The sequence below is a fragment of the Pseudopipra pipra genome, chromosome 9 (genome assembly GCF_036250125.1).
Source record: "Pseudopipra pipra isolate bDixPip1 chromosome 9, bDixPip1.hap1, whole genome shotgun sequence".
NCBI lineage: Eukaryota > Metazoa > Chordata > Aves > Passeriformes > Pipridae > Pseudopipra > Pseudopipra pipra.
The window spans coordinates 24,353,587-24,377,989 of record NC_087557.1 but is presented as its reverse complement, the minus strand read 5'-3'; the positions used below and the strand labels follow the sequence as shown (position 1 = coordinate 24,377,989).

The window sequence follows — 24,403 nt, the reverse complement described above, 5'->3', positions numbered from 1 at the left end:
CCCTCAATACATTACACACTATACATGGTCTTTGTCATATCTACTCAGACACTATGCAAAACTATTGCCACTGCAGCCATTTTAAAGGCATTAAAATCATGCATCCTTTCCCCTCATAGTTCTGTATTTGAAAATATTCTTCACATAACCAACAACAGGAAACTAAGAATCCAGGAGTTCCCCATTTATCTCAATTTTTTCATATAAAAGCACCAGACAAATCATATAGATTTATAATTCACAGATCTCTGGCCTTTATTACTTGTGAAAATTCATGTGGAGATTTGAGAATGATATCTGAATACCTCTGCATTTTTCTATGGGTTAATAAGTAGTTTAACATGGTAACAATAAAATGCTGGCTTGCCAAGCACATAATTTAAACAAAATTTCCAAGAGCATATTAAAGTAGATATTTATCTCCCTAATCAATAAAATTGGAGTCATAAGTTCTTTGTGCTTTATGTGAAATCACTGGTAGTTTCTATTCAGACAGATTACGCCAATTTAGATGTTATGCTCCAGAAAAAGAGGTCATGTTACATTTCAACAATTAGATTACTAGAGTAAGAGAAACAAAATATTTTGATCCCATCTCATCCAGCAAGTTTATCAGATCTCATCCTGAAAAAAAGCGATGAGCCAAAGCTTCAGCAGAATCTCATTACACTGCTCAGGGATATTGGAGAGGCAGGTTCCATTACCAGTGTCTGCCACCACCTAATGAGGCACCAGGCTTTGGGACACAGTTGCCTCAGAATACCTACTTTTGTCTTTGGCACTTCCAAATGAGGCTCTGTAAGAGAAGATTGGGCCCTTGGGAACAAGCATGCAGTTTCCAGAATTCAGCAGAGACCTCCCGCTCGCTTGGTAATGGAGCTGACAGAGCAGGGGGGAAGCTGGGAGAAGTTTCTTGAAGAGGGTGACATAGTGGAGAGAGAGGCACCTTTCAACTCTTCTCCAAGTTGAGTAGGATGTCTCTTACTAAGACTGCAGTGACTTACTTATTGTTTGCAGGCAGGAGCCTGTCGAGGTGACTAATGCCAAGAGTGACATATGTGATTGGGAACATCCGACGTGACCCAACAATACAGTCACAAGAGATTTTTCCTCTCAGCCTTTGCTAATACTTCATGACAAAAAGAAATTCCATACAGAAGAAAGGAATCAGAAGCTCAGCCTTAACCTCGACGTGGTTTCATCATCTGAAGCAGCTGACAGATTGGCTCACTGGATTACACACACACTCACATCCCCCCCCCCCAAAAAAAAAAGACATGGCAACAGTTATAGATGTCCTTAAGCAAGAGTTGCAGTTTACAATGACTCATGTAGTAACTGCATTCTCAGAAATTAAGTATAGTGTAAGTGATACGGCTATTTTGCCAAAGCTCAGATGAAACATCCAAGGGAATGATCCTATTATGGCCTGGCAGCTGGGTAATTGCAAGAAAAGAAACAAGTTGTTTATACATCTGAGTCATCATCTACTGAACTAAATGATTTGAATATGAAGGCTGGGAGAGCTTTCATTAACGAACGTGTGGGAGAAACATTCCTAACACTAATCCATAAAGACAGGTAAGGCAAAAATTGGCTGCAGAAAAAAACAAGTTAAACGTAATAATATTAAATAACTAGAAGTAAAATTTTGGTATTAAATACAGAGCTGGAGAAAAAAAAAAAGAACAGTTCCAAATACAGTAAAAAGTTTGTTCAGGCAGTGCATTTACCCCTGTGTAGTTCATCTTTATGAATGTGCTGAAAGAATGAAGGTTGCAACTGCAAACTACCACAATGACATACTTTACTGGACCCATTTTACCCATTAGACAAAAAAGAACCTTTCTCTGTCACAAGTAAGAATTCTGATTGTTCCTCTAAATCTAGACAATTATAGGCCAGGTTCTTTTGTAGTCAACCCAGTCTGGTCTCCCTACTATCTGAAGTTTGTATTGAATGCCAAAGGTCGAAATTTCCCAAATTGTTAATTTTGGGCAGCTATTAAAGAAGTGCAGGCACAGGCCAGGCACTTGCTGTTTGGTATATGTAAGTGCTTTACCACATCAAGGCTAAATAACAAAAGACACGGTTACTTTTCAATCCAAGTCTGCACAGCAGAACACACATATTTAAATCTAACTGAAATTTAAATGCGTGCTGATAAAGTTAACCATATTCCTACGGGTTTGCTGAACAGGTACTTCAAAGAAAGACCCTGAAAAGTCCAATTTATTCATAGTTGTGGCTATAAAATTAGGAGATGTCAACAGCTATGTCACTCTCTCAGCTCTTGTTGTATCAAGTTATTGACTTTTACCTTCCTTAGCAAAGCATTTGAAGTAGGTGCCAAAGCTGGACCAGCACCAATGACAATCAGTTAAAAAGTAATATATATTTGGCACCAGACATCAACAAGGTTCATCACTACCACACTTAACAACACTATGTATCTTTTGAAGCAGATGAGACACAGCAACATTTCTGTACGTGGCCTTCCGGAAATTACAGATCACCATTCTATCCAATTTCTTCAGGCCCCAAAAACCTTTGGGGACACCATGAACCCGCTGGAAGGTCTCATAGCTATGCTCTATCATAGGGCCCAGGCATACTGTGACAGAATCATACAAATATTAAGGTTGCAAAAGACCTCCAGGATCATCAAGTCCAACCTTCAACCAATCACCACCATGACCAGTAAATCTTATCCCAAAGTGCCACATCTACTTTTTTTTCCAACGCTTCCAGGGATGGTGACTCCACCACTTCCTTGGGCAGCCTGTTCCATCTCCTCCCTCCTAACACAGACCTGCCACAACTAAATAAATTAGGGTGTGAGAAAAGGGTCAACAAGAACAGGAAGTGAACAGAAGGACATAAGACAAAACAAGAAAAAAAAGTACAGAAGGAGGGGGTAAAAGGTGCCTCCCCACAGTTGACAGATTTGCTCGTGATCAGGGTTTCTCCCAGCTGACCTACTTCACCTTGAAGCAGCCAACATTTCTGGGCTGTGTCATTCATTTCTCATGTAGAGATGCACTATTCTTCAAGAAAAACCAAAAAAAATCCAAGCTCTATACCTTCCTGTCTCAGCTTCATCATTCAAATTCCAGCTCGCCTTCACTTTGTGACAAATAACACATCGCTGTGCATTCACAGAGTAGTTACTGGCAGCTATGAATTTTAGCAGCTTACCTTGGCTTCCTTCAAGGCATTTGGGCTGTTATGGGGGACAACTACCAGGGGATGAAGATGATGTGTTGAAATTGGGTGCACGTCCATCACCGGGGTCAACACTTTACCATAATGAGTTCTGTATTGTTTCATCCCCGTGCAGGTGTCATTACAGGGAGACAGTAACACACAGTTAATTTTTCATCTTGTTGCCAACAATTCCACTTACCCAACCCTTTTATAATCGGCCTATTCCATACTGTTGCTGAAGCTATTAAACACACACATTTCAGTCTTAGAGAAAAGCTGTAGCAATCATACTATGCTGGAGCATGTTTTGAGACAAGTGACACTGGGCCAGCAGTTTTAATTGCCTTGAGTTGGTGAGAATCAGATATAGCCAAACACTGTCACACTGTAAATGGAAGTGTAATGGGTATCTGAGATAAACAGAAGCACAAACAACTCAGCTGCAAATGAGCAAAATCTGTTCACAAGGCAGTCTTATGAAATAACTGAGCACTTCTGTGCATTATGTTTTCGCTTGGACTATTTGCAGTCAGGTGCATCAAGCATTATCACAAATTACAAACCTGATTTCTCGTGTACTGTGGTGAAAATGTGCCTTGAAAACAAAAGGCCATCTTAACCAGATTCCACCTCTTGTTCTCAGATTGCTCTGGCTTGATCCAGAACTCCTTTCCCTGCATTTCACCCCCACTGGCAATCCTCAGCTTTGACAAGAGTTTAATGTCTGTTAACAAGAATATTCTTTACCCACCATGCTAACCAGTGAGGAATTCTGGGCTCTGCACAACCATAGCCCTGCTGCTGGAGTGTTCCACAACTGGCCTGTGCAGGAGGGACCATGGCTTCCCTCTCTAAGGATTTTCCCATAAAGTTGCAGCTCTTGCCCCTGATAAACAATTTCCAGCACTGCAAGGTTCTTATTTCCCATTCTTAGCAGGAATTGAAAAATACACATTTCTGCCCGTTAACATACTAGTAAACATTTCAAGCACAGGTCACTGACTCAAACACAGGTCTGTCTTTCAGGCAAATTCTGTTCCTGCCATGGTCCCTCTTGCTGGCAGCCCCCTCAAACATTTCCTGCACCCATAATACCCTGAACCAGCTGTGGCTCCCAGCTACCCTCCACTCTAAACACAGATCTAAACCCAAGGAAACTATTAATCTCAAAGTTAACACCTTCACCGATTCAATCCTATATAAATGTAAACCTGAAAAGGACATAGTAGGTCTCTAGCAAGTTTAAACATCTGTATTGCCAGGGTAACACTCTCCCATGGCAGCAGCAAGTTTGGCCTGTGATTCAGTGAATCAGAGATCCATATTCTCATAATAAGGAATTCCACTGCGAAGAAGATCATTCATTTGTTACAGAATTATCTTTATAGTATAATTATTTAGTATCTCTCTACTGGCAACAGATCCAAATATTCAAGTTATTCTTAGAACAAACACTTTTAAAATATATATATTTTTTTTTTTTTTTACAATAGCTAGTTATTTATGTGGCCTCTACAGCACAGCATTAGACTATGTAGTTCCTGAAGAACTAATTCTAAAATGTGTTTCTGGCACTGGAAATTTAGCAAAACACTGAAGTTTAGCCAAGGAATGAGCACCAGACCTGGCAGTCATACCTCCTATCCGAGCTCAAGTTCAGAATCTGTCATTCAGAAGCCTTAAAAAACCCCAGCAAATCAACCCACGCTCCAGTGGGCATGACATCCAATGCCACAGCACATCCCTACAAACCCAGTGGGCCAGCGGGTGCTCAGGTTTGGGGCATGGGTGAGTTACCTACAGCCATGAGTACCACACACCATCATACCCTTGGGAATGCACGTCAGCCCCTCAAAAATGAGACCTTACTGCCACACTGGGAGGTGGGTTCATCCAAAAACAAGTCCCATGGCACAACGTGACACCCAAGTGCAATCTTGACATATAAGATCCTCATACATAATATGAGAGGAGATGCTGACATTTCAGTCCCAAGGGATGACTTGCAGTCACCTGAGGAATCTCCAAGCAACCTCCTGGAAAGCAGGTAGCAGAGAGCAAGAGAGCCAGGTCAGTTTAATGACAGAGAAGGTGAGCAACCCTGATTTAAGCTACGTTTAATAAAAATGTATTACAGTAAAGACCTGAAAAGTTGAGAAAATGAACAGAGCATAGCTGCAATTCATTAGTTATTTATCATTTTTATCAGTCCTCTCATTCTAAATGTATAAGTTATTATAGAATTTGAACAAAACTGCTTAATAAAGCTGTACATCAACTGCAGAGACTAAGATGGCCTAAAATTCAAGCATCAATACATTAAATAATCATTCCTCTGTAGAGGTATATACATACTTTTTTCAGCTTTAATATTTTGGATGAAATTATTTTCGACTCCTACTTGAAACTACAGGGTATGATCAAAAGGTGGCAGCAGAATTGTCAAGTACTCCTCTCTAGACATACTCTTTATTTCCTTCATTTTAGAAGCAGACCATTTGATTGACATCCCCCATAAAGCAACAGTTCTCAACCCCCATTACAAACTTGGATTTTTGATCACTTTTTCTTACAAGTGCTCTGTATGTAACACGTTCATGTATCTACTGTGCTACATTGATGAGTAGGCAACATAAGAAAGGTTCTTAAACTTGACTGGGTTTACACTTTCAGTTTTTCTGGGATCAGCTGACTACACAGTCACCACTACTTGCTAATTTAAACAACTTAAACTGACAGAATATCTTACAGCATTTTCACTTGTTGTACCATGACAAGTGTACAAGCATTAGCATCACAGCCAGAGCGTTACAGCTGAAACATAAAAAGGAGCACAGGAATAAATCACTAATTTTCAGGATGTTCTTGTTTGTGACTACAGATACATAATTCTAGGAGGACGTTTCTGTTCCACTCAACAAAATGCTAGTGTTTAAAGAGAAATTTATAACACACAAATGCATGAATCAACGAAAGATTGCATGAGGTGCTTAGCCTGCCACTGTCATTCTCTGCATGGGACCAATAATAGAAGCTGGAAAAACTCCAGCAGCTGTGTTTAAGTGTCTGCAATTTTACACAGATGCCCAGTAACATTCTGGTCAGCACTTGTACCATACATAGCACATGGGAAAGCATGGACGAGCACAATGGGTTGAAAAATAAAGGGCACGTCAAAATAGCAGCAAGTTTGCAAAATGAAATAGATGAATTTTTAAATCTTAACCTATCCCCTTTCTGCATGTGCAAAATAATGAATTTTTCATTGCATAGCGAAATCTTTGTCGCTTGTTTTCTCCGTGGAATTCCATGGAGAGGAAACAAAAGGCAGGACAATATTGATGTGCAGCTCTTCTACACTTTGCTTTCTCCTCAGCCCTCATACACGGCCTCCTGACTCACTGCACCCTTACAGAAGGGACAATCAGAAGATCTGTGCATGTTCATCAACAGCAGTCATTAGGGAAGTATGTCCACACCTTCCCAGTGTTCCATGGGGAACAGCTTCACTGCATTCTGGGAGGTGAGGCAGAGGTAGGACAGAGCTGCTCCTCCTGCCTAGAGAAGTAACTTCCCCACCTGGTTACTGGGTATATCCACTCTGGGCAATATGGACAAAGCTGGATATTCCCTGAATCCGGAGCTGGCTGCAGAACCACTGCTCCCAGTTAGTCCCCTCGTGGAACCACTGTCCCCAGTCAGTCCTTTGGTGGAACCACTATTCCCAGTCAGTCCTTTGTCACACTAACAAGGGTGGTGGAGGACACCTCTTGGTCTGCATGCAGCGGTGGCAAACATTCCTCCAGGGGTAGGAGAGGAGACATGCAAAGATAGTAGCAGTGTCTGGGACATGTGGAAAATGTAAAAACACCAGTTCTTCAAAATAAATAAGGAGACCAAACACAAGCCACTTTCTGCCAAGATGACAAAACACAAAACCTTATGCATTTTGTGGTGAATTTTAAGGTCTTACACCAAAAAACAGAAGTATTAGAACACTCATAGATCACTTACATTTGTTAATGCTGTTAAAATAAAAAGCCCGAGGGAAAAATAATACCATTTAGGTTGATGTTTTCCCTAGTTAAAAGCAGTGGCAATACTGAAAAATATATAAAATATAAAACACATTGCATAACTCCACTTTCAGTTAATTATGTCGCAATTTGATGCATCATTCTGGGTTTTTTTCCCCCCTCTTACTGAGCAAACACTGAAAATGCTTTTGTAGAGTAACTTGAAACCAACATTGGAAGCTGTTTCACACTTAGCAATTAAGTCCTGTATGATGAAATGATACACCTCATGATAAAACCTGATGTCACACTGATGGTGCTGGAACAGAACTCCCTAAGTTGCTGAACAGACACATCCATCCCTCCAATTTTGGAACAAATGTTCTGTAATTCATTTATGACCTTAGATGTCTCAAGTAGGAAAAAAATTTGCAAACCACAGTGTAACAAACTATTAAACTAATGAGAAAAAGCCCCATTAATATTTTGTGATTTAAAACTGAAGTACAAAAGTAGCTAAAATTATAACACCATTTACACATCACACTCTCTTGCTAATAATTGTGGGGTTACAGCCAGTCATAGAAAAGCACCTGAATTCTGGGTAATCACTGGCATAAATGTTACCCTGTAAAAACAAACCACTTGCATACTGCACAAATCCCCACCACCTAGGGCTTTTACTGCTGGCTCCATCCTCATCCATCCCCATCCCATGGCTCCTGGGATCCCCTGCACACAGTTATCTCCACAGGACCTACGGCCATTTAGATGAGGAACATGGAACAGCATCAGAACGGAAAAAGGCCACTTGGCCCAAAGTCCTCACCCTCCAAATACTCATCTCGACACAGAGACTGGCAAAAAAACAACCCTCCTTTTTGAACTGAAGCTCGAGCTGCTGCAGGAACACCAAAGATGTAAGACAGACTAACAAAGCCCATGGCACAGCGAAGCCAGGGAAGAGCAGAAATGGGGGTCCTCTCACAGGCTGCTGACTTTGAGGTAGAGAAGAGTGTCTTTAAAACAATTCTATTAAAATAGTTCAGTAGGCCAACTTCAGCTCTCCTTACCCACAGGGTACTGTAATGCTGCTGAAATTAAGAGAATTATTTTGCATTATTTTTTTGCACGAGTGCCAAGGGCAGGTGAATTTAGCTTGGTAAATCTCTCACAATGTCTTTAAATCACCATTCAATAGAAATAGCTCCTTGCAAATTATTCAGTTGTGGTTAAGTTCCATATATTACTGTATATTTTGTGCCTTTATCTATATGCAATGTATACTCATTTGTAGAACAAGAAAAACTAGGAATGAATTGTGGAGGGCCTGATAAGGATGGAAAAAAAAATGAAGATATTCAGATGACTGCCTCTATTCTAATCAGTCATAATTAGAATGTACAGATCAGGGAGAAGAAGTCCATTCAAATACGAAATGCATAAAAGCCAGAACTGAAGTGACAACCCCAAACCAGTTATTTCAGTGTCTGCAGAGAGGGGTGATGGGACAGACAAATCTGATTCACAGCAAGGAGCAGGATTTAGTTGTACAGCAGCAGATAAGAGTGGAGATGAGGGATGGCAAGCTTTCACAGAGTTGTGGTGACCAAGAAAAAATATGTACCAGTGACTGGACGGATAATATATAGCTGGTGATATAAACCAGAACAGTATGTCAGTCTTTCTGCTGGTACACTCAAATATTACACAGCCTGCACATCTGCATTACAGCCTGGAAAGAATTCACTCGTATTTATGCTAATAGAATATTTAAAATCCAATATATTTTAAAATTATTATACATTTAAAATAACAAGCCACTGTTCTCTCATTCTTTGTTGACGCTGTAACACAACAGATGTGATAACATATTTTCAGCTATTTGATGCATCCACAAACCATAGTCTCTGGGAACACAACAAATTAAAAGTGAAAATAAATAAATAACTGGATTAAATTAATAAATTATACCAGCAACACTCAATAGAAGAAAAACATTTGAAGTAATGAACCACAAAAAAAGTGTCCAATCAAGATCAGGTATTTTGCACAGTGCACAGATCTTGGCAGGTCAGCAAAAGGTGAGAGATGAACAGGTTTTATCAAAAATACTCAGCCTTGGCAGGCACCTGCATCTGGTGCTGTCAGCAGGCAGCCCAAATTCCTCTCCAATCACTGCATCTGCAGTTTTATCCTCACTAGCTCCAGCTTCCAGGAAGGTTAAATGACATGGAAACACAAGCCCCAGAGACTGAAGTTGAATTTACCCCACGTCACTGTAGCAGCAAGGTAGCCCCTCTATTGATGCCCATCATTGCAACGATGCAGGAAGAAGAAAGTCTTGACTATTTCTTCAATATCCCAAAACACTGATGCTGCTCTCATCCTGTTGCCCAAAGGCAGCAGCTGAATTACCCCTCCTCCCACTCTCCCTTCAGGTTGCGCTGATTTTAAGAGCGACTAGACAGTAACTCTAAAATCACCACATCCCCCAGGTTGTGTAATTTGTGAGCCCAACCCTACACGCCCAACAAGGAAAAGAACACACAAACAGTATCTCTCAAATTTCACACAGAGTTTGCCCAAGCCTGACACACACATTCAGTCAAACCTACAGCAGGAAGCCGGTCCTGCTGCACCCTGCACATCCTGCAGACCCCAAGTAACTCTCCAAAGTTAATCTCAACCAGACCCCATTACAGCAAACCCCAGCAAGAGGTGAAAATCTATAATTAATGATCACTGTCAATTTAGCATCTCCCACGAGTGATTCCAGAAAGCTGAAGTCTTGACATATTGAGAGTTATCAGAATCAATTTAATTAGTTGAAAAATGGTTATTCTCCGTATAATGACCACTCTAACTGTTCCTAAAGCACCCAAGGAAACCAGGATTTAAGAGCATTTGGAAGGACTTACCTGTACAGAGACTGATGCTCTGTGTGAAGTGGAGGGTATGACACAGATATGGTGCAAGCTAAAAGACCACCAGAAGGATTACAAACAACCATATAGTCCTAATGTTTCATAATAACTAAGCACCCCGAAACAGTTATCACAGCAATTACTACACATGCATGATTGATGCAGACTTTTCCAGGTTTTGAAATTATACTATAAATGCTTATGCCATAGCAATTCCAGAAAATGACTGGTCTTTTACCCATTAAATTAAGAACCAAAGAGAATGTACTGGGGACAAAACCACCCCACGACTCAATCAGTTCTTCAAATAGGTAACAGAGGACACAGGAATTATTCAGGGTTTTAATGAGGCTTAGTGCAGAAGGCAACAACAACAATCCCGAGGCAAAACTTCACCAATTAGGAGACTTTTTATCTTGCTTTATGTTTAACTTAGAAACCTTTGCATCCCTGCAGTCTACAAGTTAAAAAATTCTTTACATAGCAGGTTTCAAAGATTGCCTAACAATCAATATTTGGGAAGAGCTACATGAGAAATTTCCCCTGTGATTTAGCAACGACTCCGATTCCCCAAGGTCTATGTTACTGACATAGCTGCAAATGTAGTGCAAGCAATGAAAAATGGAAGCTGCACATACTGTGCTTTCCCTGTTGCCTTTACTCAAGTCATAACTCACTCTTGCATATACTGTAATTTAACCTGTGGAGATCCCAGAGGGTGCTGTATAAACACCATGTGAAGACTTAACCCGATCATTAAAACAGTAACGCATATTTTGCAGATTATTGAACATTTTCTAGTAGATCACTCAGCTGAACTTCCTCCCATTTAGCAAGGCTTTGTCCAATTCGTGAATTAGTTTTTTGCATTAGGCAAATCCCCGGAGTACTTTGGCACCTAAAATCAGCCAGGAGCTGAGAAATGAAAGCCATGCATGTCAAATTTCTGCATGTTTTCCGACAGAACCTTAGCAAGTCCCTTAAGGTGCCATAAGCCGCTTTATAAAAAATAAAATGTCCCACTACTGGTTGTAAATATGGAGCTGGGCAGCTGCAAAAGTTACCCTTGGAAGAAAAGCTCAATCTTTGGGTGAAGACTTTGCTCTCTCTCACAAACACCCAGCTGAAGTCTGGCACCCATTCAGACCCGATACCCACCACTCAAATTGTTAGCAGGTATTAGCTGTCACATTCCATTAGCCCCTCATGGTGCTATCTTGCATCATGCCAGCATATAATGTGATTTAATGGAACATGACGTGACATATGTGATGTGACGTGATGTGATGTGACAGCTACCATTTAAAGGGGAACACACCTATTTTCAAATCAGATGTCCATTATCAATTAAAGCTGCTCTGGTGATGGTCAGACATTTATATGTCAAGCCCAAGCAAAACTAACCGGCATGTGTTGCCTGTGCTACTGAACTGATGAGCTGGGAATCTGCCAGCTACCCAAATTATCCTTGGGTAATTTGACAGATCTGTAATATAAGCTCTGTGTATCAGTTCCGTGTCATATTTGCTCAGTACTACTGAAGGCATGTTTTTGCCATTTTTCTTCTTCATCCATCATAATTAAAATCACCTAAAATGCTGATTACCAAGCTGTAACTTCAGTTCTGTTATTATCAGCTGCTGTGCTCGGTACGTGAGAGAAAAAGAGGACAAAGAATATTGTGCTGGAGCTGCAGTGAACAAAGTGCTGAGAGCATTGCAAAAATGGTCATTTAACTGACCAGATACAATGTGGAACTAATACGAAAGTTAGCGAGAGCAGCACAGAGTGTGAGTAATGAAAGCTTTTTGTATCCACTTCTGCACAATGATTTTTTTTCTCCCTCAGTAAAGACATTAAGTGCTCGATGCTTAAAACCAAAAAAGATTTGCATAGGTGCAATGAGATTGTCATAAATCTGTTGTAGGCAACAGGCTATGGAATATATGCATAATTCAAAAGGAGAGAGCTCGTAGATGAGTTCGGCGTAGAAGTGAAATTCAGCCACTGTAGTGCACAGCAGCTTTACAATGCATCAGGAATGCATATTATCCTTATGCAGATTAAAGTATTGATTCTTCATCATTCTATAGTTTAGCCATTAATATTCATGCAAACCCTCTGGGCTGGTCACCTTGTGAGAACACACAGAGCAGCGGAGGATCAGCCCTGTTTTCCGCCGGCGCTCCGGCACCGGAGAGAGCTTTCTGTGCACCACCGTAACATGGCTTCCCGGGAGTGATATGCCTGCAGTTGCTGCTCAGTTGACTGTTTCTGATGATCTTGCTGCTGCTGCAAAAAAGGGGAAAGCTGCTGCCTCTAGATTTCCCGATGCAAAAATTGCACTTCAAGGCCGGATGGCAGCTTGAAGGTCACACACGCTGACGCCTCGCATGCCAGAGACAGGAAGCCTAATTTTAGCCCACAAGAAACTAGAGTGCTGATTAGAAAAAATGAGATTCTGTAATGCTTCAAAAGCTTTACAGGGGAAAATTATTCTTAGCACAAGATATCCCATCATACCTACGGGATGCAATGCTTCAAGGATGTAGGAAGAAAAGGTTTCCATAATAAGTGGTGGAAATGAATGAAAAGTAATTACACAATTGTCTAAAGCAGTGAATGTTGAAAGAGAGTGTGGATATAATAGGATTATTTAGTGATTCTTTACCTTATGATCATCCAGCATCATAGGATAATAGAGAAATAAGTAGCAGCCTATGGATTAAAGACGTGGGAAATATTTATAGTTTTATTTCCTGGCGTAGCAGTTTCTACAAAATCCTGCAACATGAACAGCAGAATGTGCCACCTTTTCCTTACAAAATACTCCCAGATCTACTCTGATGGCTCCCACATGGGTCTGTCTTAACAGAGAGCCTGGTCTCACCCAACAGGTCAGGCAGGAGCAGACAGGCTGGGTGGCATCTGCCCCAGATGTGCTGCAAAGTGCCAATGGGAAAGGAAGTTATTCTGTTAAGAAAGGTTGTTTCCCAGACTGTCCCATTCATGATCACACCTACATTGCCTTTCTCCCCTTCTTAGTCCATATCATTCTTGCAGAGTGTGTTGCACTCGTTGTCAGGGAAAAACATCTCTGTCCCTGCACTCGTTTTTAAAATGTGCTTGAGAGAACTTAGTGGGCAGAAGAGAGGGGTGGATAGAGAAGGGTCCTGACCAACTCCTTACAGATCACTTGCAACCACTGCTAAGAACCACACTGGGAATCTCCAGCTGGGCAAACCCCTGGAAGAGCTCAGCAGGAGTTTCATGGCTGCATGACCAGCTCTGCACTCAAACAGTGGCTACCACTAATACACTGCACATGATGAGAACCAAAGATAAATGCTTTGCCTTCTACATCCTTTGTTTTAATATCAAGCAGCTTTTTTTTTTGTCCCCTCAGATTTATTTGGAATTTTCACTTTCCCATGCACAGTTACATATATTGCTCAACATTCAGATAGTCTTCATTGTGAGTAATTTCCAATTCTCAAATAGTTACAAGAATCATTTCTGAACTTCATAAAAATGCAATTACAAAACAAGCATAACCAGTTCATAAAACATGCCACGAAGATTATTACCAACATTTCCGCTCTCCCAGACTCCACTTTTTGCCTGTGTCAAATCATAAGAATAATGTCAAGTTTACTCTTACAAGCATTTCTGAACATATTTTTCCTAAACCTTTTTAATAGAAAAATAAAAATAAAAATAAACATGCCACGGCAGGAAGCAATAAAGTGAAAGGGAGCAGTGCACCACTGGAAAGTTTCAAGCAAATTCTCCTACAGGCACCTGGCCCATCAGATATGGGGAAATGTGTGTTTGCTTACATGTACCTTTCGATGTACACTTGACAGATCACTGGCATAAATTGCAGACTTTATGCTTATTAATCTCCAGTGCATTTCTATTACTTCTTTACATGACAATTTTGAACTAAATGCTTGTACCACCCAAATGTTCCCCTTACTTCACTCTGTATAGAGCTCTTAAAAAAGCATTGCAAACAAGTAGAGCAGAACTGGCAAAGGGAAATAAGTGTTGAATTGTTTGGAGTTATATTCCTGTATTTTGCACCTTCAGGCACAGTGTTTATTTAATTATAATGATATATTTACCACTGGGGAATTTCTGTTCCCATCCAGATTTTAAAAGCTCACATCAAGGTCAGAAAATGCATTTTGCACTCAAACTTCAGATTTCTAAGTCTGACCTGGGTTGTTTTTTTTAGCATACAGAGCACACAATTTCTCAAATTCAGGTAAATTTGTAAAGCAGTTAAGAACATAAAAACAGCCATACCGAGACCAGAAACTTCTAGCACAGTATTCTGTCTTCAGCAATGGCCGTAAGTGGCTAAATAGGGATAAATATAAAAACAGGACAAGTATAAATCACATTTCCCCTAATATTCACTGAGGCTCCACTTATTTTCAGCTTAGGGACCTCCTGAACCAGATCTGATATCCATGTGTTTAGCTAAACCTCGGGGAATTTCTGCTCCATGAACTTGACCACTCTCCCCTTAGACTAATCCAGAATTTTAGCAGCCACCACTCTTTTGGCAAGATCAACTACTCACTGCATGAAAGCCACATCTTTTTATTTGTTTTGAGTCTGGCTCCGACTCCCTTCATTTGATTTGTCCTGGCTCTTCAACAAGATACTGTGAGGAGAATGTGAACAGCTGAGTCTTATCTGCACTTTATATGATTTTATAGACTGCTATCACAGGCTCCATCAGCCCTCTCTTTTCCAGACTGAAAGATCCTCATTTATTTAATCACTCCTACTACAGAAACTCTTCCATGCTTTGCTTTATCTTTCTAGACCTTCCATGCAGCCCTTTTCAGTTCCATTACAGCCTTCTGGAGACTGGGGAGGAGGGAGGTCTGTAGGGCTGCCAAAAACTTCTCACTGTCTAGTTGCAGGCAGGTCATGGATTTTCACACAATATTGCAATGTTATTCTCCATTTTGTTATCTTTTTTTTTAATTTCTGATGATTTCTAACATTTGATTTCTCTTCTAACCGTTACTGAGAACTGAACTGACACACTCAGGGACTCACCTACAGTAACTGGAATACCTTACTCCAGAACACACAGGATAAGATCAGAAGACATCATCATAGGTACAGCCAGTTAGGATTTCTTTTTTCTCCTGTGCATCACCTGACATTTACCTATATTGAATTTATCTGCTATTTTATTCTGCAGACACTCACAGTATCTGTTTTCCATTTGTCAAGCAAAACAAGGCAGATAATCTGTGTGTACCATCAGCATTCTCTAGACACGTTTTTAAAATGGGTTCAGTCTGTCCCATCAACTTTGAATGATAGAAATTGCTCCTGCATGTGTTAAGGTATTTGCCCCCTCTGTCCATGGAGGTTGCAGCAGGGATTTATTACAGCTCACTTCATAAAAGTAATATCCTTATGGAGGCTTCACTGTACTACATCCCCACTTCTTATACTTCTGAATACATCTAAGTAAAGCTGCTCAGAAAATCTCACATGTTTTTAACTGAATACTGAAATAAAGACACTTTGCAGAAAGAGTTCTATTTCTAAACATTCAGCAAAATTCAGGCATCATTCTAGTGGACCCTTGCCTGCCTCCCAGCTCAAACACCAGTCTGGTTTTATGCTACTTGCTCCTAGTGCTGGTTGCTCCCAGGCCAGCAGGACTTGGATATTCCCTAGACCTTCCAGGTTTCAGCCTCTCTGGACCCAGTTCCCAGCTGAAATCCCTGTGGCAGTCCCTGTTTGGCCTCTGTGCAACCAAGGCTCTTAGAAACTCTGGCAACTGAGCAAAAAAGCTGACAAATGTTTCCAGGTTTGTTTTTATCTTAAGGAATTGTCTTAACAGGCTGCTCAGTTGCCCAGGTGTTATTTATGGGTGGGCAAACACAACTCATGGGCTCTGTGTTCCTTTCTGCCTGCAGTTACAAGGGATTCCCAAAACTTTGCTGCATGGACTGTCTGATAAGGAAAACAATGCAGGATTTTTTACAAAACAAATATTTGCACAATTATATTGTGGGGTGGGGTTTGGTTTTTATTTTCTGACCGCACCGATTTGAGAAGAACTTTTGCAGAACTAAATTTCGGCAAAACCTCAACCACACCCAATTTGTTCATTCAAAATGAAAAGAGAATACATCTATTTAGATGTCTGCTATCTTCACATGATGATTTCTCTTCAGTTTCACAGATGTTAATTTTAAAAGATGTACATTATTTAATAAATCACATCATTTGGAGGATATCTAAAATCAAATTGACTAAATTAGCAATGGGCAGAATTAGGACTTCAGATTTTTTTTCAGTAGGGAAATAACTTATTTATGTGTTCACACGACTAACTGCTCCTTCAGAGGGAAAAAATTACTATCCACATACACCTTCCAATTCCCTAATGAATTCTCCCATTGCCATGTGAAGACTTGTACACTTGAATAATCAACTGCTTGATGCCTTACCATAAAAAAAAAAATAAAATAAATCAACAATTCAAACATGGTATAGATTCCCAAACTTATTGAACTTCCTTATGATTCCTATACAGATCTTCTCACAGATCTGTGTCTTGGGCTCTAACTCACGGAGATGATCTTTACTCTCACTGATTTAAAAGGGCAGCTGGAATGATGAAGCACTGCAGTGTAGGTCTATTGCATTTCAAATTTCAGATCCCCAAAAAAAGCACAAAATTTTTTGGCAGCATCATTAAAGTATCTGCTCTTCTTAAAATAGGAACAACAGAATACGCTTCAGTGCCTCTTTGACTGCACAAATCAGTAATTGCAAAGATCATATGATTGTTCTTTTAGTACAGGAAAGAATCTCAATAGTTTTATAACAGAACAATCCCCATGTGATTTTTTTAGAAGACACAAAATATAATCATTTTAACCCACAGATTAAAGTGCCTTTCTCCTTCAATTATATAAATCCTACACCAGATTAGAAGACAAAATCATATCCCTGTCTACATTAGGACCTGAAATGAAACAGGTTTTCTACAATATTGACAGAAATCTTCATCTCCAGGGGCCTGCATTTGCTCTTCCTGAAGTTAATGCAAAAAATCTAATTGGTTTCAATGGCAGCAGGATATACTCTGAGGCTCCATTCATGGGCCTTGCTGGAGGAAACACAAGGAGAACATTTGTGTCCATTATCCCCTCCCTCTCTGACCATTTATCCTTTCTTCTTGTTTTGCCCTGTATTTCAAAATTTTAAGTTAGACATCTTTGCTGGGGCTAGAAAAACTGCCAGGTAGGAAAGGTATTTCTTGGGCACCCATGAATTATTGTGGACTGTCAGCTCTCAGAGGTTGCTGGTTGGCAGGACTCCTGCTCTGTTCCACGGTGTCAACCGCTAGGTTGGAGAATGTTAATTTTTTAGAAGATGGACAGAATTATATTTGTGCTTTGCATTAAAAATATAGCTATTTTTATACATGAGCCCGAAGATGCAAAATATTAGATTAACTGGACCAGATTTTCACGGAAGAAAGTACTGAAAGACAAATTCCCAAGGCCAAACCATACTCCCAGCATACTGAGGTCCACTCTGTTACAGCTTCTCCATCATTCCATCATAAAAAACCAATTCTGCATATCTCCAGCTTCTCTAATAGGTACCTATGGAAGACTGCATGGCCATCCACACCTCCACTGAAAAGAAACGTGCCTTCTCAAACTTTTCTTGCAAAATCAGGGCCAAGTTGTAGGTGTTTGCCTTTAGTTGAAGCTGCAGAGATTTAAATCTCAACATTCTCAAAAAGCTAATTCTAAATAGTCTCTAAAATTCTCTGGGAATTTCTAAGGCATATGCAACACACGTTGGATTCTTAATTGTATTTAATAACATTTGGACACGTGACAGTCTAAAGGTAAAAACAACAAGAAAATCTTCACTTGCAACATCCCAATAGCAAACATTTTCACAAGTCCATGAGTCTGGGGCTCCCTACATGCTGAGCTCTTATTCAGAATATGAGCACCACAGGCCAGGAGAAAGCTGGAGCAAGGACAAGACTATGCACATTATATGAAAACAAGGGAAGGAAAAATGTGGAAAAGGCAAAAATGTTTTCAGCACAAGTATATAAAAAAAAAATCCTGCATCCATTTATTTTTTTTTCTCATAGGGATGCTTTTTGCTGTTGGTTTTATTTTTCCAAGGTATCTAAAATAAAGCAGACATTATCAGTGCAAATTTATGAAGGAATTTAGTGAAGAAATTCAGAAGGAAAGAAAAAAGAACAATGGATGGGAAAGCTAAGACACTATTCATAGAATGGCCTGGGTTGTAAAACAACTTAAAGACCATTTAGTTCCAGCCCCCTGCCATGGGCAGGGATAACACCCATGACACCAGGTTGCTCAAAGACCCATGCAACATGTTCTGGAACACTGCCAGGGATGGGGCACCCACAACTTCTCTGGGCAACTTGGGCCAGTGTCTCTCCCCTCTCACAGCAAAGAATTTCTTCCTATCTAATATCTCATTCCCAAACACAACATCAGAAAAGGTCAGAATTCACACTTCTCACATTAATATTGCAAATCCACCTGTACAGAAACGGGGAAAAAAATTGAAATTAATTCACTGTTTGCTGGTTTCCATATCCTCAGATCTTGTCAGCAATCAAACCTGAAACTCGTCCAAGGTGACTACCTCAATCTTTCTAAAAGAAGCCAACTGCAGAAGAGGTTTTTCTGATCATGTTCTTCACTCCAACCAAGTGTTTCCACACCACTAGAAAAAGCATTTCCATAAGCAAAGCTCAGTTGCAATCTAGTCACACACATACTAATAATACACAGCTCTTTTTCTGAGGCATATTATTTACATTATAGATTTATTATTGTCTTCTGTTATGTTGACACGAAATAATCTTTCATCTCCTTCTGCATTAAAGGAGCGCGAGTGTCCTTCGCTCAGTAAATAATTCAAAGACATATAAATATTTTAAGAACAATAAGCAGTATATTTTGGAGCAGTGAAATAGAACTGAAATTAGTTATTTGTAGCTGAGAACTTGATTGCAGCAACATAATTGTTTTTCAGTTTTCATTATCCCACAGTGAACCAAATTCCTCCCTTTACTTTCAGACACTGAATATTTAGTTTCATCTGCAATAGTAATTTTTATGAAAAAAATGCAGAAGCATTCAAGCATGAACTTCCAGTGCTTTCAAAATTTCTGTGCTAAACAAAAGGAATTTTACTTATAACAATTTGTTTTCCCTGCATAAAAATTTTTAAACTATGGTATATTAATCTTTTTTCACAAATACTGTGTTTGTAGGTTAGTGGATACAACCTCACAGAATACTTGAATATAATTAACTTGTCAGAAAGTTTCAGTTAAAAGGAGTTTTTTCTTGATCACGATGAAATAACAAAGAAGAAAATTTCTTATTCTTTTTACGTTCACATAGGAACTATAGTTGAAATGATAAATCAAAACTGACCTACAGTCAAAAGTAATAGAAGTTTAGAAAGCTGAATAATGTGCAGACACAGCAAAAATTCATTTGGGAATCACTTATTGCTAGTTATTTTTCTATGATCTGAGGCTGGCCCTCAGATCTGCAATGCAGATCTCCAAAATCTGGAATGAGACAGGCTACAAGGCCTGGCAGGAGATCTCCATTAATATTGGCAATGCATTCACGTGTCATCTTCCTTCCCTTTAAAGATTAGCACGGAATTTGTGTATCCCATTCTCTTTCCAGTGTTGGAGAGGCTTCCCTAAAACATGAGGAAAAAGCAAATCTTGAGTCTCTCTGCAGCAGTGAATTTAAGGTATTAATGTTAAAATATGAAGCAGGAAAATTTCAGAGAAACAAGGATGCAAAGCCATAGATTGCTGTGGTTCATTGCTTACAGAACATACAATCCCCCAGCTCTGAGCAGTCATCCCTGTCACTCCCTCCCTCTGTATAAGGAGATTTTATAAGAGAGTGTTTTGCTGCAGTTCTTCCACGTGGCTTTGACAGCTGCAAACCTCAGTGCTACACACAAGTGGTTAAACACCCAGAAATGTCCAACTTCAGTGGAAGTCGTGCTTCTAAAACACTGACAGCGCAAAATCCAGAGGAAAATTTCTGTTTGATCAGATGTTTTCTATAAAAACTATTAAAAATACACTTGTGTTATTGTTTTAGCCATTTATGCACATGTTAGCATGTCCTATGCTTCGGTAAATTTTAAGCGTGGAGGACCCCATTCCAGCTCCCTTTATCATGACAAATACAGGACTCAGAGAAACTTTGTCAGATGAAAAAGAAACATTTTGAGCAGGTGAGATGACCAGGAGTGTGAAGAGTAGGGATTGACTTCACTCAGTCTCTTTTACAAAGTGACACATCCTTTCAAAATCTTTGGCCACTTCAAGCAAGGAGTATTTATAAGTTTTGGGCTAAGCCCCCTTCTCTTCATCCTATTTTCCCTTCCCTTAGCTTTGTCCTGAATACATCTTGTTATCCTTTGGTTTTTCCCTCTTCCTGTTTGTTTTAGAAGCTGAGGGTTATATAAAAGTCCAATAGAAGTTTCGTAGCTGCCCTTGTGACCTTGATAAAGATCAAGGATAGACTTGACTTAAAGCTGCTAAAAGGCAGGAACAACAGAAATTGGAAATATCCCATTAGAAAACACAGGAGAAATAACCCCTTCAATCCTCAGAAATATCAGAGATAAAGCTGATACATTTGCCTACTCCCAAACACGGAGAGCAACTGTTCCACAACTGCAACTACATTTCAAACATATTTCTACCCTAAAAGAAGGCAAACTGTAAATGGGAGCATTTATCTAATTATCCAATGCTAATTTGCTCATAGGCATTTTAGTGTGCTTTTTCCAAATCCAGATGAAAGTATTGGAAAACACCTGACCAGTATTCTTCCAGCCCCAGACATTGAAGGCAAGACAGATATTTTCCCCTTATCCAGCACCTTTACAGGCCTTTGCTTTGGTAGCTCCAAGAACATCCAAAGAGGATTGCACCTGGAAATCTGCAGGACCAAGTGGCTTTTAAATTTTGACCAAGTTTCCAACTTAAATCCCTCTCCTATTTAGTCTTGATCTCTATGTTGTCGTTTTAGGATAGACACAATGTTTCAGGTGAGTTTTATTATGACCAGAGTGATTGATGAGGCCCATCACACGTATTGGAAAAAAAAGGTTAATCTGGAAACTTTAAGAAATTATTAGTATAACTATGGATTTTGTTTAGATTACTTATGAGGAAAAAACATGATAACAAGACATTCTAATTGACTGTATCCCATGGACTTTAAAAGTGTCAGAGCAATTTAGCCTTTAAAGCACTACATAAAATATTTTATCACATCTCTGCCTCAGTAACTTTAATAAACTACACAGCCTTCAGGGACCAGGCTCCTTATAAATTAACTGCCTTCAACTTGCTGCACAAGGGTCTTTATCTCTTGTCAGCTTAATTATGTGTTTAATTTTATTTTTAACATTTCTTAAAATGACCCACACCAAGAGAAGCCTAGATTGTTTAATTAAACAAATGAATATGGTGATATCTAGCACGATCAAAGCACTAATTTGTCATACTAATGCTTTATAACGAAGATGATAGTTCCATTGTAGTGCTAATACACTAGTTTAGTCTAAAGTTTATCAGCTCACCTTTCCAGCAATAATTTAAAGTTTAACTTTGTTCCGCCGCCCTCTTACAACTAATTGGCTGTAGCTTTCCCCAGTGGCTCAAGAGAAGCTGGGCTCTAAGAAGTTATTAAGCAATTGCTAATGCATTATTGCTTGTGCCTGTGTCTCAAACTCACACTCTGCTCCTGGGTAGCAGAAAGCAGCTGCCCCAGCCTTTCCCTTCAGCTGCACCAGCCTCAAAGTACTGCAGGCACTCACACTACAGGGGAACAGAACAGGGGGAAGAGACTTGCAGCTCTCTCTCTTGATTTGGTTGCAGGAAGAGGGAGGAAAGGAAAGAGGAGGAAAGTTTCTCAGCCCTAGGCTTCAGACAACGCTCACCCACGATGGGGGTCTGTATCACACTACAAGCTCCCAAAGACTAATTTACTTTTTTTGCACTAAAACGTCATTAAATCAGAAAAGAATCAGTGGGAACTAAGCTATTCTACTGCTCTGGGACAACACAGAGCAACAAGGCTGCAGTCAGGCATACATTCACACTCGCTTTGTGAGAAGCTCTGATAGGTGATTATTCTCCTTTCCCTTCCAAAATAACCTCTAGGTCGGAGAGCTCATTCAGGAATGAAATCCTGAATTTTTTCAGACAAAAATGGGAGCTGAAGCCAGGTCTCCCACACTTGAGAAATGCTCTAAACACAACATTGCTGCATAAGAGCAGTGCAGAAGGAAGGACAACACCACCACAGTTGTTTTGGGGGTGGAAACAGGTGTTCAGAACCCAAATGCAGCACAGCTCCTCATATGCAAGGTTACAATAAAAGGACACCTACTCTTGGGGCACTGAGGCCAGGCCTAAGGCCTGAACTTTAGCTGAATTTAAGTTACCAGTTCCCCTGGCTTTGCAGAGAGCTTGGAAGTAAGAAAGGGAATTAACTGGATTTTGAAAAGAGACCCAAGGAAGAATTTGAGTGCTTGAGAGCTGGTGGGAAGGCACAGTGGAGTTGGCACCCTGTGGATGGGCCTGTCTTTCTGGAAGCTCTATCTCCCTTTGGGGGTTCTCCATATTCCCACTTTACCCCTAGCATCAAGTCTTTTTCTTCACAGAATTACTAGTATTTCAGTCTCGTGACTTCTCAGCCAACATTGTGATTGTTTTTGATGGACTGACTCATGGCCCTTGCACACCAGGGCTGGAATAAGGGTACAGTACATGTACCTGCTTATTTTGCCCCTGCAGGAAACTGCTTAGATCATAGACATGTAACACAGTTAAGGAAATCAATTGTTTCACATATATTGAAGGCCTACAACAACCTTCCTCCCCCAGCCACGTCACAGAGTCCACAGAAGCCACGGGGCAGGTCTATGCTTTGGTAACATGATGAAGCTCTAAGCACAGGCTGTTCCCTACAAGGCTGGAAGGTCTATTTGGTCAACAGGCTCCTCACTTCTAGAAATTAGAGAAGTGAGAGTGGCTAGGGGTGACAAAACCCTTCCATCACAGAAATGCCAACTATCACAATGGCTAATTTATACCAGGACTTTTTCTAAATATGAATTTAAAACTCAGGTCAGTGGAAGTCAAATATATATTTTTTGAAACTTTCAGTGTCAGGATGACACCGGGCAGTAGATGGGAACAGTGCACAGAGACACGAGTTTGATTGATGATGGCTCCATGCTGCATATGCTCAGGAACTTCAGAAAGTGATAGAAAGCACCTGGGAAAAGTCCACGTTGAAGGTCAGAGCTGACAGAACCTTTATATACGTGGGAAGATGCCAGTGAAAGAGCAATAACTTTTAGGAAGGCTACAAGAAGTAAAAAGCTGAAAAATACAATTGCAAGATCTTGTGGAATTTATGGCTTGCTTGGTTAATATGTCTGGCTGGCTGAATGATAGTTCCATTGTGGGAATAATGCAATAGTTGAAAGTGAAGTTCAACTGCCCATCTCTCTAGAAAAAAATGTACAAGTCTCACTTTGTTTACAGGGCCCCTCAGACCAACGAGGACTGACTGCCAGTTTTCTCAAATGCATTGCAGATGCTCATAAGTTATTAGCCAATTACCTTTCTGCCACAAGCATCCAGGCATATCAGTTAGTACACAAAATTTAAGACTCACAGTTAATGGGAAAGGATTTTAGTTAGAATGTTTCTCTATACAAACCCTAGATTTTTCTGTATTTCTTGCATGTGTTGTTTGGAAGCCCTTCGATTTTAGGAATTTCATTTGTTTCTCTGCTTTTGTCTTCATCTGAAGCCATTATGTTTTACTTGTTGCTCTCTGTAGAAATTATGCTACCAATGAAGCATGATGACTTCAAGGCAGAAAGAGAGAATAAACATCTAATCTTTTCAAAATTAAAATATAAAAATATTGGTTTCATATAAGCAAATTGTGATAGCTACATACTGCAGAGGTAAAAGCACTGAACAGTCCATGGACTTAATCATCAAATTAAAGAAATAACTAATTTAAAAGGTACAATGCTAGTTTCTCCCCAGTTGCAAAAACAGCTGAATTGAAGGTAGGATTGACAGCTGCTTCTTTTCAGGTATCTTGAATCTTTACTCAC

The 24,403-nt window shown here is 39.9% G+C and overlaps 1 protein-coding gene and 1 long non-coding RNA gene across 9 annotated transcripts in view; one reads left to right on the top strand and one right to left on the bottom strand.

The window, feature by feature from the left end:
* Positions 1-24,403, bottom strand: part of BEND5 (BEN domain containing 5) — a 907,022-nt gene that overhangs the window by 607,417 nt on the left and 275,202 nt on the right. The window lies entirely within an intron of this gene.
* LOC135418568 (uncharacterized) lies at positions 22,427-23,664 on the top strand. The gene is made up of 2 exons (XR_010432529.1): positions 22,427-23,024; positions 23,433-23,664. It is a non-coding gene; the product is annotated as an uncharacterized LOC135418568 (long non-coding RNA).